The 18,422-nt window shown below is 41.9% G+C and overlaps 1 protein-coding gene across 1 annotated transcript in view; it reads right to left on the reverse strand.

Annotated features, from left to right (window-relative positions):
* The window catches only part of LOC306965786 (E3 ubiquitin-protein ligase NEURL1-like), a 36,200-nt gene that overhangs the window by 9,070 nt on the left and 8,708 nt on the right, over positions 1 to 18,422 (reverse strand). The gene's annotated exons all lie outside the window — the stretch shown is intronic.

Below are 18,422 nucleotides of genomic sequence, written 5' to 3' on the forward strand. Positions count from 1 at the left end.
AAAGCTTTACACTAGTTTCTCATTATTCTAAAATAAAACAAAATAACTTTGACAGAAAAAAGTGATTTTGTTTACCCAGACTTGGTGCTATAATCTTCTGTTTTCATATTTCAGTTCCCCGTCAGTGGCAATGAATACCCAGTTGCTGCATATTGCAAGACAGTCCAGAGCGACCATCTCCCTTTTTTGTTTACTTGTTCTAGCCACGTATTTATTGTTGTGCCATTATGAACCCAATAATGCCTCTGAATTATATGATTGTGTGTCCGTGCGTTCCCGGGCGCTTCCATTTGACGTATTACACTTGGAAAAAGCCAATAAGGAGCAAATTAATTTATGCGCTTCCTTTGTATGCTGCCTATTTCCACCAGAACTACTGCTTGTATTATTATTATTATTTTTTTTGCATGGGCTGTCTGTGGGCCGCTCATTCATCATAGCTGCCACTGCGAACAAATGCTTGTCTTCCGGCGCTTTACAAATTATTCTCGCCGACACATACAGTGGCTTTCGGAGGCCTGTGAGTTTCACAATAGATGTGTCAATGTTTTTTAAGCAACACATCAAGGCCTTAAGTGCGGGGCAGGCAGCAGCTGAGGGGCAGTAGCTACATCACGGTAAAGGAGTCCTAACAGCTTTATGTAACATTTAAAAGGGAGAGAGAGTGCGTTCATGTGTGTGTGTGTGTGCGCGCTGTCTCGCTCGCCCACGCCGGCTACTTCAGAACCAAGGCTAGTTTCACAATACTCACTTTGACCTGAGGTGAAGTAGGAGCTTTCCTTTTTTTAGGATGTGCGTAGGATGCGCTCTTCCTGGTTTAAAAATGCACAATAGCACATTTTGAAAGCTCAGAACGTCCCCGAATTCAGTCAGTGGACTTGATCGGAGGAAAGTGACAATGAGAGTCCTTTTGGATTTACTTTCAGCCATTGAATCTGGCCAACTGAAGTGAGGGGCTCATTCTGCATTCTGGTTGGGTTGTGTTAGCAGGGAGGACATAAGAAACTTCGCCACAAACGCAAGGCAAATAATGTTCTGTTGTAGGTCTTTGCAAGTCATTTAAGCAAAATTGCAATCTCAGCTTAGTCAATCTCAATTATCATCATCATTATCATCATGGGGCTTTTTACTGGTCAGGTCTACAGCCAATTCTAATGCAATATCGGCTCATTGTTCAGAGTAGGGTGTGGTCCCTGAGTGGAAAGCATTCACTTTTGGTTATGTATGGTCATGAACCTGGTAACAGCTCTATTTATGTTTTTAAAAACATTTTTTTTAATGAATTTGTTTATTGGGGAAACACATTAATGATAAACATAAAAAAATTACAAAGTATTCCTCGTAACATTTTCTTATTTTTCTCCCCAAACAGTAGGCCTACAGTGAACAAAAATCAAGTCAATTTGAATTTAAAGGCCATTACACATACCATGCAAAAAAAGAATTGAATCGAAAATGGACATCGATTAACCTCTTAGTCTTTACCCCCGCCTTAACCCAGGGCATTTTCTCCAGTTCAGCTTTACCCAAATCTAAAAGCTTCTCGACTGAAGCTTATAGCCTATAATATGCCTGTGCAACGCCTCATTTGAAAGCTACAAACTGATCTTTTTCCTCTTGTTGCTTCCGTGTTGCTGTTTTTGTCACATTTTTGTCGCTCTTATCACTTTATTGTCACTATTTTGTTGCTTGTTTGTCATGTTTTTAATGCTCTTTTGTTTGCTTGGGAGTACCCATGCTGCTGTGTGCGCTCGAATAATTTCCTGGAGACCATGGCTGAAATCTTCGCGTGGATTTGGGGACCAATCACAGAATGAGGAGGGACGGCAAGACGATGATGCAATATTCGACATTCGGAAGCTTGTAATTTGTTTTAAAAAAAAAGGTTATTTACTGATCCAACATGAAAGCAGCAGATGCAACGCCATCTTTTGATCAAGCTTCAGACCGTGTTCCAAAAAGTTTAGCTTGAAAGTTTACAGCGGGTACGTCATACCTCACTGGATACAACTGATACGATTGGCTATGGCTACGTGCAGATGATAGACATTCGTCGCGCCCAATAAACGACTATGGACAATTGTAAACCACACCTCTCCAACGAGAAAATGAATTGGTGGTCCTCAGACTAAATATAACTTGTGATACGTTACACTTTTGTCCCTTTTTTGTCAGTTTCCTCACTTTTTTGTCACATTTTAGTCCCTTTCTTGTTGTGTTTTCATCACTTTTTTGTCTCGTTTTTGTTGCTGTTTCTGACACTTTTTCAAGACGCTTTTACATTTGGGTATTGTCAAACCGGCCAGTTCAGGCGGGGGGTAAGGGTAGGGCTGCTCGATTATTGAAAAAATAATAATCACGATTATTTGGGCCATAATTGAAATCCCGATTATTCAAACGATTTTATTTGTTGCCTTCAAAAAAATGTTTTATGTTTTCTGAACAGTAATAAAAGTACAAATGATTTCAAGAATGACTTGATTGAGGAGAGGTCTCTGTTTCACACCTGCCCCCTGCTGTCCTGCCCGCACACCTGCGCAAGTAAACTGAGCAGCGCAGCCTGAGCAGCGCAGCCTGAGCAGCGCAGCCTGAGCAGCGCAGCCTGAGCAGCGCAGCCTGAGCAGCGCAGCCTGAGCAGCGCAGCCTGAGCAGCGCAGCCTGAGCAGCGCAGCCTGATGACATCATCATACAGTTTGTTTTTGAGCCATGGCACATGAAATGCGAAGGGAAAATAATCCCAGCGAATCCGTGTACCCTTCGATCATTAGTTATTCCGTTTCAAAATAAAATCAGAAAAACAACATTTCCATTTGTTTTTTGTTTTTTTCCCCTTTTTAAACTTGAATTAGAAAAAGAACTCTTGTAAACGTCAATGTCAATGTGTTTGTTTTGGCTCTAGTTGTTTTAAATTCCCTCCAAAATTATGACGTGACTATTATTTCGTTTTATTATTGTTTGCGACACCGGAAGTGAGGAGAGACCTCAGCTCAGAGCCGCTCCTACACTTGTTTGGAAAGTTTTATGCATATACTTTTTAAAAATTGGGCAACAATTTTTAATTTTTAATTGCAGACACTGTGCGTCTCCATACCCGTCGCTATGGGCGAGCCATAGGGGGCCGTGCCCGTTCCCCAAGATGCTTGTGCCCCCCCAGACACAGATGTGGTGTCGTCTACGTGATACGCAGGTATACGCCGTATAACCACGAGAAGCCACTACAAATTGGGCAAAGACAGGCTACGTATCACTCATTTGCGCAGTGTTACTTTTGCGCTTTCTGCCCGATTAGACCAGCCCAAACTCCACAACAAGTAACTATTTCCTCTCCTGACACCGAGAGAGGGGACCGGCGGCATTTCATCCCTCTCTCTCTTCCTCTGGCACGGTTCCCTCTAATCTGCGCTCGTGCGCAATTGCGCACGGCTCCCGTGTTGTCTGGCCACAAAATAAAATATAGCTGATATGATAGAGGAGTATTAACGATCATCCTCCGCTCTGAGAGTCCACGATGTCGCCTCTTTATGCTCATTTCCCGTCCTGGCTCGTGAGAGGTAAAGGCAGTGACCGGTGCTCGTGTGTGTTTTACTACAAAGCGCTGAAGTCTGACGAAAAGAGCCCGCGTTCGAAGTGTGCGTTTTACACTCAGACACTGGAGCTTTAGTGAAGGTGTGGGGGGGAGTGTGGGAGTGTGGGGGTGCAGGCGCTCGTTCTACAGCCCCAGAGTCCGGTCGTTTTCCACACTCAGACACGTGTTTTCGTTGCATCGGCGCAGTATTCTGCACAGACACAAGGCCCAGCTCATTCATCTGCTTTTGAAAAGGACCTCACTCTCATAAACTCAAGTTTGAGTAGAACGATGTGTTGATGAGGAGGTTCAGCACAGGGGGCTACGCGCCACGAATATCACCGCCCACTGCCTCCTCCGCCCCGGTCACCTCGGCTGCTGCTGCTGCAGCTCCACGAGGAGCTCAAAGTGAACAGCAACGAGTTTGAGAAATAAAAGTCCTAATGACATAATAAACAACGGTTACAGAGGAGATCGCGTTGAAGCTCGACCTCTTATGCTTAAGTTTGTTTTTGTTTCCCTCTTGCGCGAGGGAGAGAGAGGCAGAGAAAAAGTTACTCATAATTTCCAGTAACAAATCAAACCGAAGCAGTAGTGAACAAAATAACGGAAGTTGTTTAAGCAGTGTTTGTTTCCACTGCAGAGCAAAGAAATGGGTCAATATTTTATTTAGAATTTTTTGCCTTTCCAATTTAATTTAGAAAATGGAAATACAATAAAACAACCACATAATTAGTTTTTCTGATTTTATTTTGAAACGGAATAACTAATGATCGAAAGGTACACGGATTCCAGCGGCATGAAATAATGTAAGTCTGCTTTTCCCCAAAAAAAAAAAATTGGAAAAAAAATGGAAAACATTTTTTGTTTTTTTTATCGTTTAGTGTAATAATCAAAATTGTAATCAAATTTCTATTAATTGCACAGCCCTAGGTAAGGGGTTAATAAAGAAAGGAATGAATAAGGAAGGCAATTTTGCCATGTCACTACATCCTATTCTACTGTGAGCACAAAGAGTCAGAGGGAAAGAATATTTTATTAAAAAAAACACGAATTGTACCAGCCTATAAAGTTGATCATTGTTGCTTTGAGCGTTTCACGAGTGAATGCAGTCACACAGTGTATATGGGTCACATGTTTGAAATGACAGTCTTAAATCACGTTTCTTAGTAATTATAGGGCCACATTGACAAGACCCACATGTTTACATACAGCCCGATGTCCCACCTGAGTTACCACCACTGTGCACTGTGACTCCAGGCTCGGCTCAGCATCAAAAACTGCCAGAAGCATTTTCCCATCATTAAAATGGGAAGGCATTTCCAAACACCGCATCACATGTTCTGTGGCCTCTGGAATGGGACACCTTTATGAATAGCCTATGCTAATTTTGCAGACTGCGAAATAGCCACAGAGGATCTAAAGGGAAAAGAGGAAAGCAATCGGAGCGCGTCTTTCCGAGCACGTAGCTGCGAACGTGTTGCTAAATTTAACTGTGTGACGCGAGCTAAAATTATCTTGATTGGACTTTTGAGTGAGAATGAAAGAGTTATTGACTGACGTGGCAGTTGATCATATTACATGAACTATGATTACAGAGTCTACTGTAAGAAAAATAAGTATATGGAATTTTTGTAACACTCCATGGTGTAAATACATACTTGGTTACATAAAATCCATTTTCTTCTGCTTTATCTGGGGCCGAGTTGCGGAGGCAGCAGTCTACAAGCAGCAGTCTATTGGACACAATATCAATTTGATCACAACCCATGTATTTCTTTGCGTGCAACTAAATCTATCTGCCTTTTCTGAGAGTTCACATGTCACTAACAGAGGCCGACTAGTAGGAAGGGTCTGTGGGAAAAGCAGATGTGTCTAATGATGGTACGCCTCAATAATCAACGCAATACGACTGTAAAATGTCTCCAAATTTGGGCATTACTTTGACAACCCGAGACTAACATTGCTATGGGGTTTTCCCTACGGCAACTGGACACAGAAGAGCAATGTCGTGGTCACTTGAATGCAGAGACGGGACAAGGGCATACCTCCCCAGTGCCGTTTTATCACACAGACGGCAGATCTCCGGACAGCGGCTGATAAAGTGCTTGAACTTAATTACTTCCTAAAGCTACAAGTGTACCCCCGCACGGCTTTGGGGCCTGTATTATTAGCTTCCCTATCAACTTCAAGGCAAACTTATCTGACTTTGGGATAAAGAGATACTTCTGTTCTTTGTTATGGCAATTCTCTGTGGGGGCTTGTTGTTATATATTAAGGAAAAAGACACTTCATGTAGCTGAGACGGTGTGAGAAATAACAAAATATGGGCGCAGCTGTCATCAAAAGACTGCTTCATTGATGCATGTCCTGCCACATTCTCAGCATGACCCACATTCATAAAAGACGTGCCTCCGTTTCACCGATATTGCACAACTGTAGCTGACTAAATGAAGGTTTCTCGTCTGCGTTTTGGTGTCGATCTTGAGCCAACTCCCGTCTCTGTGGCTTCTGGAGGCGTTTCCTTCTCACAGTTATTAATGTCACTCTAATAGGCAGGTGCAGACTTGCCTTTTGTTTCCATGATTTGTTTTGCTTTTACTCAGGCTTTTTCTTTTTTTTTTAAGCTTTTCCCGAAATCTCAGTGTTGAATGAAGCAAAACACGGCATTATAAATCTCCAAAAAGCCACATTAGCTATATAACTCACTTAAAGGGATGACGGTGACTTGCTTGACATAATCTTTAAAGCTAGTTTGTCAGTGGATTCCTATGAAGTGCATTGTGCATTTTGAAGGCACATACCAGACTGGCACAGCTCGAACAGGCCAGCCATACGACCCCTTGACCCTGATGTTGTATTAACTAAAGTGGGTGTGAGAAAATACTGATTCCTGGCTACGTCTACTACAGCAGGGATAAATACACGTTGTTTTGGCCTATTCAAACAAGTTGAAACCAATGAAAGCAAATACGCTAAAGGCAAAGTGGAAGAACCTGTTACAGAAGGTGGGAAAAAAGGAAAAAGTAATTGCTTTGTTCTATGGTTACAACCTGATTGACAACTAACGTATCCCAACAGCCTCTGCAACAGCAGCTGTAGCTACTGCTGCGCAAATAATACAATATTGAATGGTATGAGAGAAACATAATATGCAATCACTATTCTGAATATTATGACTATGAAGATACTTTTTTTGGATTAATTGTTTTACTATTTATAAAACGATTAGCCTTAAACCTTTTTTTAACACGCTGCTAAACTGATTCCATCCCAGTCTAGACAAAGGCATGGAGATGAACGGACACTGGTCGGGTTCAGTTGATTCCTCTGCCCATTGGAGCAAGGATTAAGAGGCCTTAGGGGGGGTTAAAACTGGCAACCTCCTGCGCAAGGTCAGCTGCCCTGCCCGCATGCATGCCTGGGGTGCTGGCACGGAGCTCTGTCTCCATGAGAGAGCGAAGTCATCTGTCAGGACAAGGGGAAAGTCAGGTCCCAAAACATAAAAAAAAGGGGACAGGGCACAGGCTTAGACTTAGAGACAGAGGGGGCCCTGGGGGGAGATCAGCATTGATGGGCTTTTAAGGAGAGGTATCCCGGTCAAGATAATATGTCAAGTGGAGGCAGGCTTCAAGGTTAGGGTCAAGGTAGGGAAGAAAAGAAAAGAGAAATATGTAAATACAGCCTTTTACTACGATAGCAGAAGTGGATATTACAGTTTATCAATTTGGGTAACTTTTTGTAGAATTTGTAGTTTGTAGTTTTACTTTTACCTCATAGTCTTTTGAAGTATCAGTCATCTTTCTTGAGTAAACATTTTGACCCCACAATGAGCTTATCGAAAAAGTGTCAATAGCCTTTTAATGTTTGTGTTTATTGGATCTTACCCCTCTTTATTTTTGGTGTATCTTCCTATTTTACATTACTGTATTGTTTTTTTTTCTGTCAGATTATACAATCTGCTCAAACAGTAACTCGAGTACAGCCAGTGAGTAGTATTAGTAGTAGTAGTAGTTTTTTACTTTTTCTACTTTACTTTGAGTATTTATTTATTTGGTTTCGACTTTTAACTCCTACTTGACTACAATTATTTCTGAAGTACTTACTCCTACTTGAGTAAATAGCAAGCTACTACACCCAAATCTGCAATAATGTTAGCACAGTATTGTACACAAAGTAATTTATACTGTAGACATAAATTCATACTTTAAAACCAGTCAATTCTGCATGTCGTGGTCATTCATTGGTGCACTTTCTCTATGGGGACAATAGTCATTGATGCTGCTCATAGATGACAAGAATAAAATGCAACTTTAGCAAGGTCAATCAATCACCCTTGAAAGCATCTTTTGCGTGTTTGCAATACATCTTTCACAAAAATAAGTACAATATCTGTGCATCCATTGTTTTCAGTGCACCAGATGTCCTCTATTTTGCTCAATTTGTTCCTGCGTAATCCCTTTAATTAGAATATCCTCTTATTGTTATGGTTACAGTAATCTAGACTGAGCCTCAGAGAAAAGAACTCATACAACACAATACCCCTCCTGGATTCAGCAGTTCATCTGAAAGTGATTATGTGCTCTGCCATGGCTCCTGCCCAGTCCTGACTCAGACCTGACAGGCCCCATTAGGACCGCTCTATTTTGATTTCTCCACAAATGTGCAGGGTTCCATCTGGAGCGCTCTCATCCCAGCAGAGCTGAGCAGGGGAGACCAGAGCAGAGACGACTGTCCAGCGCCATTTATTTAACTTCCCAAATCAAATAAATCTGCAGCTCTGAGATCTTTGAAAAACACAACTAACGTAAATACAAGCGTTGGGACTCTGGCCGTGTCTGCAGTCAGAATGAGAGAGAAAGTTTGACGATAGACCACATTTTTTACTTTTAACAACTCTCCATTGAGAGGCCACACATAAATACATGGATGACCAAGTATTAGCAGAAGCTAGTTGAAATTTTGTTGTATACTTTTATCGCCACAATAGCTTCCTGTCTTAATCCCAGTATTATGACTGTTTTCTAAGACAGAGTACTGCTCCAGAGACTGCATTCTGGCCAAACCCATCACAGCGCGGTGGTGGTGATGGGGTCAACGGCTCTTTTTCTAGCCCCACCTTGAAATTACATTCAATTCAATAGAAGCATCTGGTGTCAAGGTAATTAAATCAGTTGGGCATTCATAACTAATACGTTGTTGCCCAACATTTGAAAAAAAAAAAGCTTTTTGTCATTTTATTTACAGACCTCAGAAACTCTTTACCTGCTCCTCTTGTCTGCCTCACTTCCAAGGTCAGACTGGGCTATTAGAGACTGAAAGCACTGACCAAAAGGCAGTCTAATCCCCGGGAACACTTTTAAGGAGCGCCTGCATTTATTTCTTACATCTCTGGTCCTGTGTTTGGCTCTCCTCTTGACACACAGGTCTCTCAAGCACCGTTACCAAGGTTACAGCTATATCCTGTATTCGGCTTCTTGCTGATTAGAGTAGCTCTCTCGCGCTGTTGTAATCACAGAGGGTAATGATTTCAAATGTGCTTTGATAATGACTAGTTTTAGCCCCATGATGAGTTGAAGCACAAGCACAGTATTCCTTAAACATCAGTAGATTGAATGCACATGAAATTCATACAGCTACAGGAAACAAGAAAGGGACAAACGAGGAGGTATCCAGACAAGACTCACAGCTAAGCCACACATGCCTTCTGTTCCTACTACTCTGGCTAATGGTTCACTGGAGAATAAAACAAATTAACTACTAAGCTCTTCCCAGAAGATGTTGAAAGACTGGAGCAGAGGGAGCTGCAGGATGAAGAGGAGGTGGATCTGATCAGTGCAGGACACCACGCTCTGAAACAGGGACAAACCCAGGAGGCACTGCAGCCAGCTAGGTCTTCTCCATGTGCTACCCTATTCGTTGTACAGTTGCACTATGACAAATAAAGCACACAGACAGTCTGGCAGTCACAAAGACACATAATTTACTGCAAAGTTTTAGCTCCCCAATCTTTTTCGACACAGTCTTCAATGCTGCATTACTCAAGCACTGTGCTGCTTAGATACACTGTCCGATCAAAAAGAAAAGAAAAAGGTCACACACTCCATTATCCCGTTGGACATTCAATAAGCTTCTGTCCAGTGATAAATTCATTCTTCCCCCAGATCTTGTATTGATGATGCGAGAGAGTGTGACCGCTGCGCAAAGTCTCACCCGCATCCCTGAACAAGAAGGAACCCTGGCATGCCAAACGAACACTGCACCTATTGCACCTATTTGGACATCTCGCAAAAGACTCTAACTTTATCCTGACACAATCACCTCTCTGCCATATTTTGACCCAAAAAGGTATCAGCTCCCCTCCAATGATTTTGACCGGAACATTTCAGCGCAGAGGTTTCCAAAATAGGAGAGGTGCACACAGTATCCCACTACTCTTCTGATTTTATCCTAATGCTGCTTCAACAAGGTTTACATGTCTAGTCCCGAGCATTTCAAACCCAGTTATTCTGAAAGAGTGATTATTTTGATGATAATAAACCTAACGGGAGAGATTGCCTACAAAACATTCATGCTTTGAGTGCAATTTGGCCATAATGATCCAGTAACTGACAATGTTGTTGAATAAGGAGATGTTAAGCGTCTTTCCTCTCCCTCCCAGACTGTTGTTCGCCGTTGGCTGCCGACTGACTTTTGACAGATGACTTTGCATATTGTTATTACCACCGCCGTGTTTCCAGCTTATTGTTTTTGGAGGATCCGGCCGTAAGCAATGGACACGAACAGCATTATTACAACACCCATTATCGGTACCGCAGGCAGCGTAATCAAGTGCTTCTCGTACGCATCCATCAAAATTAAAGAAGAGCAGATCGGATTGAATATCCGAGCCAAATCCCAGTGTACACAGCGATTTCTCTGTACTGTTCCAGCCAAACTTGGTGCATTTTCCCTTCAAACTGTCAGATGATTACTCTTGTTTATAGAGTACAAAGTATTCCAAAAGTTCAGGATTTAGGACTTTGCAAAATTAGAAGTAGAGCTATCAGGCATTATCGTGACTTATCTAGTATATGTGGTTTATATACTGTTTTTGTAAATGGAAAGGACAATTTAGCACCAAGGACTGTGCTGGCTTGCATCTTGTTGTTAGGTTGGTGGGAACATACATTTGTAGTTAAAGTTGTTGCATTTTTTTACTCATTAATTGTCCGTGAGAGTAAATACTACACTTTCTGTCAGCATAGGATTTACTAGACAAGGAGGGATATTGTACATCCAATTACAGAATTTCTTTTCACTCAAACATGGCTGTAACTGTTTAAGTGGCTCTATCCCGCAGTTAGCTTTGTCCGTTAGCCTGTTAGCTTCTTCTTCGTGATTTCATTAGTGTGTATTGGTGGCTCCAACCCGGTGGCAGTCAAGTTGCAATTGTGGTTTCCTGGCCAGAGACACCAGGGAGAGATGAAAGACCCCCCAATCATCCCATTAACACTTGTATTACCCCCAGAGGGCCTACGAAAAGGATTTATTAAGGTAAACAAGTTACTTGGTACTGCTTTAAACTACTGGTTTCCCTCAGATGAGCACACTCAGCCCACTGTGCCACTGCCTCTCTGTCATGGTTAAATGGGAACAAGCAAATGATTGCACATTCAAATAATTATTATAAAGTTACAACCTTGAAAGGTTGCACGCAGCATTGGTGTCTCGGATAATTTGTCAATCTGTCCATAACCAAAAAGGGATATTAATGAACAACAAAAAGTCTACCTTATGTTACCATGTTGCAACTTTAAATACACACACTCAGCAATATTCTGGCACCAAGCTGCTTATCTCCCCTCAGAGCATGGATCTGCCCCGTTTTCACCTCTTTGAATTTCAACTTCTCTGTATCCACAAACGCAGCCCACAGTTAGTGCACATAATCTGCGCTGACAGGTGAAACAATAGGTGTGAGTGTAGCAGGCCGGCGTTAGCGCCTGAGCTGAGCGAGTGAGGGAACGCGCACCCAAATAGACACAAAGAAAGGAAAGCCACCACAATGGTCAGCATTTTTGTGAGCAGGATTTTTAAGTAATCAGTACATCTATGTGCATGTTAGTGGAGAAGTACTTTCATTTGGTATCTAAGTTGAACGACTCAAGAAATTTTCCAGAAACGATTTTCGCCACATAATGACAAACTGTTTGTGTCAACTACTAATTATTTTCATAGCATGAACAATTTTCCCATTTGAGATCCTTACGATAACAAAGTCTAGCTCAAGATCTAGCTTGCATTCCTGCTCTCTCCCTGTTCTAGCTGACTCGGTGATTCAGAGCCGATCATTGAGGGTGATGGTACTGTGCTACATCTATGACTCATTTCAACAACCTTTCAAAATTCCACAACTTCTATCATTTCTAAATTGTTCTCAAAAACTACAACGTTTCACAAGTCCGATTTGGTTACCCTCCCCGTTTGCATGTGACTAGAGGATGTTTTGGGAAGGTGCCAGCTTTCATTTGGCTTAATGACTTCATAATGACCTGGGACAGAATCCAGTTCCAAACGTGAATTCATATCACACTCCCGCTGACAACAATGTGCTCGATCTTTCACAGACTTAACCTCAAGAGAGTGATGGCTCAGCTCTCGCAACTTTACCCTGCCATAAACGCTATGCAAGACTATCTTAACCCTTTTCTGTAACCCTCTTACACGCCTAATGTGTCCCAACACAGTGTACAAAGATGACAGATGCCGGCGCTCCCCTGTTAATCACCTGAGCGCCTGGCAGCCATCTTGGATCCTTTTCTCTCTAATGACTTGAGAGAGGCAGGTTGCAGATGATGTTAGCCGAAGCCGGTCGCACGGATCACTAGCGCCCTGTCAGTGATTAAGTGACTCATCTAGCCCCGGTAAACAAACTCCCGACAGAGCATCTCACATCTATCAAAAAGATGCCTTTGATTCGCCTGGCTTATCTAACTGGGAAGGAATCCATCATACCTGTGTGACTGTGGAGAGGCGGGTGGTCCCCGGAGGATGGGGCCCATAAACAAACACTGCTGGAGTTTTAAGAGTACATGTGTAAACGGAGCCGACCGTTTCACCAATACTTCCTTCAGACGGTGAAAAGATAGGACTCCCTTAAGTGTTGGGCGGCTGGGGAAACAAACTCACAAAGTTGGCAGTTTGTGACCGGATTCTTGATTCATTTAAGATAACACGCCATTAGGAAGCAGTGTTTTCGAAGAGTGCTACCTGTGTACAAAAGACATGATGCTGTTTTGGAGCTTAAGACGTTACAGATGTGCCTGAATGCCAGAGCAAAAACAAAAGTCGCCACTGAGGTGTAACTAGCTGTTCTGATCTGGGGTTGCTGCAGGTGGTCAGGACTCGGTTCAGCCAAACAGTATGTGCTCCAAAGAATGAGATCAGCTGACAATCTGAACATCCTGAATGACCAGGTTAATCCATCAATGGATTTCTTCTTCTTTCCTAATGGCACGTACATACAGTATTCAAAGATGACAATGCCAGGATTTACCATGCTCACAGAGTCCAGATCTGAACCACATTAATAATCTTGGAGATGTGCTGGAGAGAGCTTTACACAGTGGTCACATTCTCCCATCATCAATACAAGATGATGCTGTAATCAAAGCTTATTTAGAGAGTTTTGGTCAGGCAGTGTAGCTCATTCAGTCACTCACATGAGTGCTGGACACAGGTGAGATTAAGAATGAACAGTGATAGTTGCTGGGACTGGCTTGACATGAATGAATTTCAATAATATAAAATAAATACTATCTGTTCCCAGCATGGAACCAGCGTCTTATACAAAACTCACAATGGGGGAGAAGTCATGTGGCATCATTTGACATCCTTTCCTCAACCACATAGGACACCTCTACTCCAACGTCCTGAACGATCTCTTATCTCATAGCCTGTCCACAGTAGCTTAGCGCACAAAGCACTCCAGTCCTTATTGATAGTGGCTAGAGCACAGGACAAACCGAGTGATGTAAGGGGTCTTTCTTAACAGCAAAGGCTGCATTGTCGGACAGCGCAAAACCCCCGAGCTAAGTTTGATTCTCTCGGATTCCTTTTGCTTCCTCTTACGTAAGACCATCTCGGCTTTCAAGCAGTCGCGCAGATCTTGTTCTCACCTCTGACCCCTCGCATGGCGGCCCGACCGCACTCCCTTGATAACGGCTTAGCTCGGAAACAAGCCGGCTCTTGAGGAAATTCCTTATAAGACATCATGGAGAGCAATATGGCTATTTCAAGAGGAAGCAATTGAAAAGTAGTGTGTTGACATAGTAAATAGTAAGCAAAAAATGGCGTATTTAATACTCAATTAAAGTACCAGTGCCCAATTGTTCTCCAAGTACAGCTGCATGTTTTTCCCAGTTGGACATTTTGTTGATGCCTCTCTGACATATTATATACCAACTAGTGTAATAGTAATGGCCCTTTGGTGCAATTGTTGAGGACAGCCTATAAGGCATGTTTGAGATGGTGGGGGAAACCAGATTACCCAGACAAAATCCATGCAACATGCAAACAGCACACTGCTATCAATATTCAACTTTTCAAACAGCACATTACCTATGATTATATCATTGATATATGAATTTAAATAAAGTTTCAAAGCATGTACTTGAAGTCCCTGTAACTGCTTGTGAACCACATTAAAGTTTGACAGCCATGTGCCCTCATCAAAAAACTAATTTTCACTTCTTTTTCCTTCCCTCAAAAGGCAGATCAAGGTCATGTATGCACAATGCAACTGGGTTTACTTACAACAATCAGCCACGCTTCATTTAGCAGCTGAGAGGAGAAGAAAAACAACCTCGGTGCTACAAAATTCCCACCTGGACCAATTGTGCGAGAAAAAACAACAACAATCCACAGCAGGTGAAATTGGCTACTCTTTATCATTCACATCTCATGGCAAAAAGACGACATAAAAACATAGCATTATAGACGGGAAACTGAAGGGGAATAAATGTTCTGTTTCTTTAGACGACGTGGAATGACTTCAGCAACAACCAGGGACAGCTTACACCAGCCATCCAACCAGTGTACAATACAAATACTACATTTAATAATACATTGAAACATATAACTGTGATTTTTCTGAATGTAAAAAGTTTGCCAGATGAGCACGTTAGGATTTAACTTGTCAAAGCATTTCTTAAATACAATTCTATAGAAGATTCCATAGAAGATTTAACTGTGAATACTATGAGGTTGACTGATATATTAGGCCAGGGATCTCCAACCAGTAGCTAAGTAGGTAGCTCGCCAAAGACTTTCTACATTTCAACATACGTTGAACATTTTAGATGTATTATCTATTTGTTCTGAACATGCTTAACACAATTTGGGTTAATACAGTTTAGTACAGTATTAATAAGTACAAAACTCAAGTGATTTTCTTTGAAATTTCATCTTGGCCACTAATTCTCCTTGTTGAAATTCCCCAAAAGTCGCATTTCAGTCAAGTGTCTTTGAAAGACAAGTAGCTTTACCACTTTTTTTTGATAAGTGATAGAGAATGCTCATTTTGAAGTACAGAATCTGGAGAATTTTTTCTTTGGGTTAGTTTTACCAACACTTTGTATTTATGATACATAAGGCCCTGGGTTAACACAAAAGTAAAATCATATTTAACTTTTTATTTATTTATTTACTTATTTTAGTAAGTAAATAAGCTTTTATAGCTTACTTCTATCTAAATTCTGTGTTATATGTTTTATGTTGCACGATTTTACCGAGAAAAATTCCTAGTTTGTGAACCTGTTCACAAACAATGGCAATAAATACTATTCTTATTCTGATTCTGATCGCTGTGCAAAAGGCCGCTAACAGCATGCTAATGACAAAGCTGGGACAGAAACTATGATTGAATCACCAAGTATTTATGTTTTTACAGTATTATAATTAAATTTGGAAAAATATCGGCCAAGCATATCGGCATCGGCCAATAAAAATTGGCCCCAAAACGGCATCAGCCTTAGAATAAACGGTTCTCTCATGCTAGCCATGATGCTAACGTTACCTTCATGCTAATGCTAACGTTTTTCACTTGTAGTGGACAATCTGCTGTGAAAAAGCATTCAGAATGACCATATTTTGACTTGACTTTATTGTGCAAGAAAATGTCTAAAAAGAGTGAAAAACTAATGAGTCCCATAATGTACCCTTCACTAGACCACTCCCCCTAGTATGACGTGTCTGTATCTATTGGCACGTAGCACGCTATTTTGGCACAATAATTCCATTGTTTATAGATAAGAGATAGGAGTTTGTGATGATTATCTCATGAGGAATATGTTTTTGCAAAACTTTGGTAACTGGACCCTGTCAGGTAAAGATGCCAGCGGTGCATTGAAGGGAGAGTACAATAGATCTTTTAGGAAAATGGGAGGATGATGGGGCTAGTGGTTCTGCTGCTGAGGAGGGAGAGAACGCATTCACCTGAATTGCTTAAGCTGTAACTGTTGTCCTTCAAAGACAAAGTATTGGCTGACAGAGACAAACAGTTTGACAGGTAGGTCTTATGTATTTAAGCTAAAACACAAGTGAAAACAAATCTAAGAGCTGACAATGCCTATTACCAATCCCAGTTTTTAGGGCTTGTGGAGCCATGCCAAGACAATAGGCCTCTTACGAGATACAGCCTGCTCTAGCGACTGTGGGAAAAGCTGATAACCAAGCACTCCTTCGGCTGACTGGAGGGCCCGGCTCTTGTCTTTAAGCCTTCAATGATGGGGATAAAGGTGATCGATGTGAGAAACCCCATGGAGGAGCAGAAGGATTTAGAACCTGCCAGTCTAAACGAGAGCAATTATAAAATCTGCCGTAATGATGCTAATGTTGATTTTTCTCGTGAAGTCGAGTAATCTCCCGCTGTCACGCAGAAACGCTGGAGTGGCTGATAAGAGCGGAGCATGTGCCGTGTTTGACAAAGAGAGAGGAGGGCGTCTGTGTACAAAAGGGAGATTTGCATGCTAATAGGCGGCGCTGATGTGAAGGGTGTTTAGTTGTACAGAAAGCAGCAATTATGCACTGGTTTGCAGAGAGATTGGAAAGTTAACATGATAAAGAGGGATTACAATTTCGGCAGAGAGATGAAAAGTCAGGATTGAGTTACAATTTTTTTGGCACAACTTTTTCTACAAATATCTTTGAATATATTGTACTATAAGGGGGCAAAACAAAATTTCCTCAACTACAAAAAAACATTAGAAAAGCCAAGTGCAGTCCTGTCATTCATTCCATAAACTCATACAACAATAAGATAAAATTCCACATTGCAACATCCATGCACCACAGTAGACTCCGGGACTTGGCCTAAACAGCGCGAGACATTCCTCGGGTTTGATTGCCCAAGAGGGAGCGCAGCCAGGACGCGTCTCAGCTGACATCATCCCTCGCATTGTCTTCCATCCCTCTCTGTACTACAGCGAGAGCCATCAGCACCCAAGGGCCACTGCACCCTAGATAGTGGCACTTTAACACTGGATACCGGCCGTCCCGTCGCCAGATAGCACGCTTCTCACTGTCAGCCGCACCGCGAGAAATGAGGTTAAATGGCCCTATCTGCACACCGCGGACGACTCCTCTATTTATATTAACCGCGCTGACAAGACTCTATTCTTCGCGTGGAGCCAAGGCCGTTCTTGGAAATTGTTATAAATAAGCGCTGAGGGAGCCGCGAGGATGCCTGCCTGCATGTTCACTTTAAAGACATGTCTTTTGTTTGGACAAATTATATGCCTTACATGAAGATAGAGTTTTGACAAAAGCTAATTTATGGTAGATACAGAATAACTGTTTATTCAATTAAACAGGATAAAATTAGGCCTTTCTAGTGATGAGATTTATAGGTCTTTTCTGGGAGCTGAATCTTTTGGATTTGTTAATTTAAAAAGAGATGTTCTAAAGACTGGCTCTTTGAAATGTCAAATTTTAATAACACCAGACACTTGATGCGATCGATAAAAGGCACACCTTTTGATTTAAATAATCTAAAATTACAATGGGATTTTTATGCTTTGAAATGTGTTATAAAAATGTGTGAATAAAATGTTGTGCCGCAATTAATAAAAAGAGGCTGCAACTTTTGGCTTTCCCTTGTATCGCCTGCTCCATAATTGGGATGATTCTTGTGTTCGTTTGGGGGAGTTCTGGGAATATTTACTGAAATATTTAAAATAGAGCCGATCGGTCATGAACATCATACCTTCCTCACTGAAGGAGGCTGCAAATTAATAATCCTCCAATGTTTGCCTCATCACTTGAAGATTATTTAATATCGCTAAAATAGTCACGGTTTGGACCTTGTTTATCACGCATAGTTCCAGTGGCCATTTTGAATACCGAAGTAGAATAGAAGAAGAAGAAGAAGATCTTTATTTATATAGCGCCTTTCACAGACATATAGTCACAAAGCGCTTTACATGAGACAATTGTACATTCACTCCATACTCAGTGGTGGAAAGCTACGTTTGTAGCTTCAGTTTCCCCTGGGGGAGACTGTCAAAGGCGCTTTCGCGACTACACACGTCTGCGCCAACGGACCCTCTGACCACCACCATACAACCACTCACACACATCATTCATCCTGGCCTATTGTGCATGTTTTTAGTGGTAGGGGAAACCGGAGTGCCCGGAGGAAACCTACGCAGACACGGGGAGAACATGCAAACTCCACACAGAAAGGCCCCGTCCCTGGTGGGAATCGAACCCGGACCTTCTAGCTGTGAAGCGAGAGCACTAACCGCTGCGCTACCGTGCCGCCGAATAGTGGAATAGTGTAGTACTACAACATGAAGCAATATCTCTACTCAGGATG

This window comes from Gobius niger (genome assembly GCF_951799975.1).
Source record: "Gobius niger genome assembly, chromosome: 7".
In the NCBI taxonomy this organism is placed as follows: Eukaryota; Metazoa; Chordata; class Actinopteri; order Gobiiformes; family Gobiidae; genus Gobius; species Gobius niger.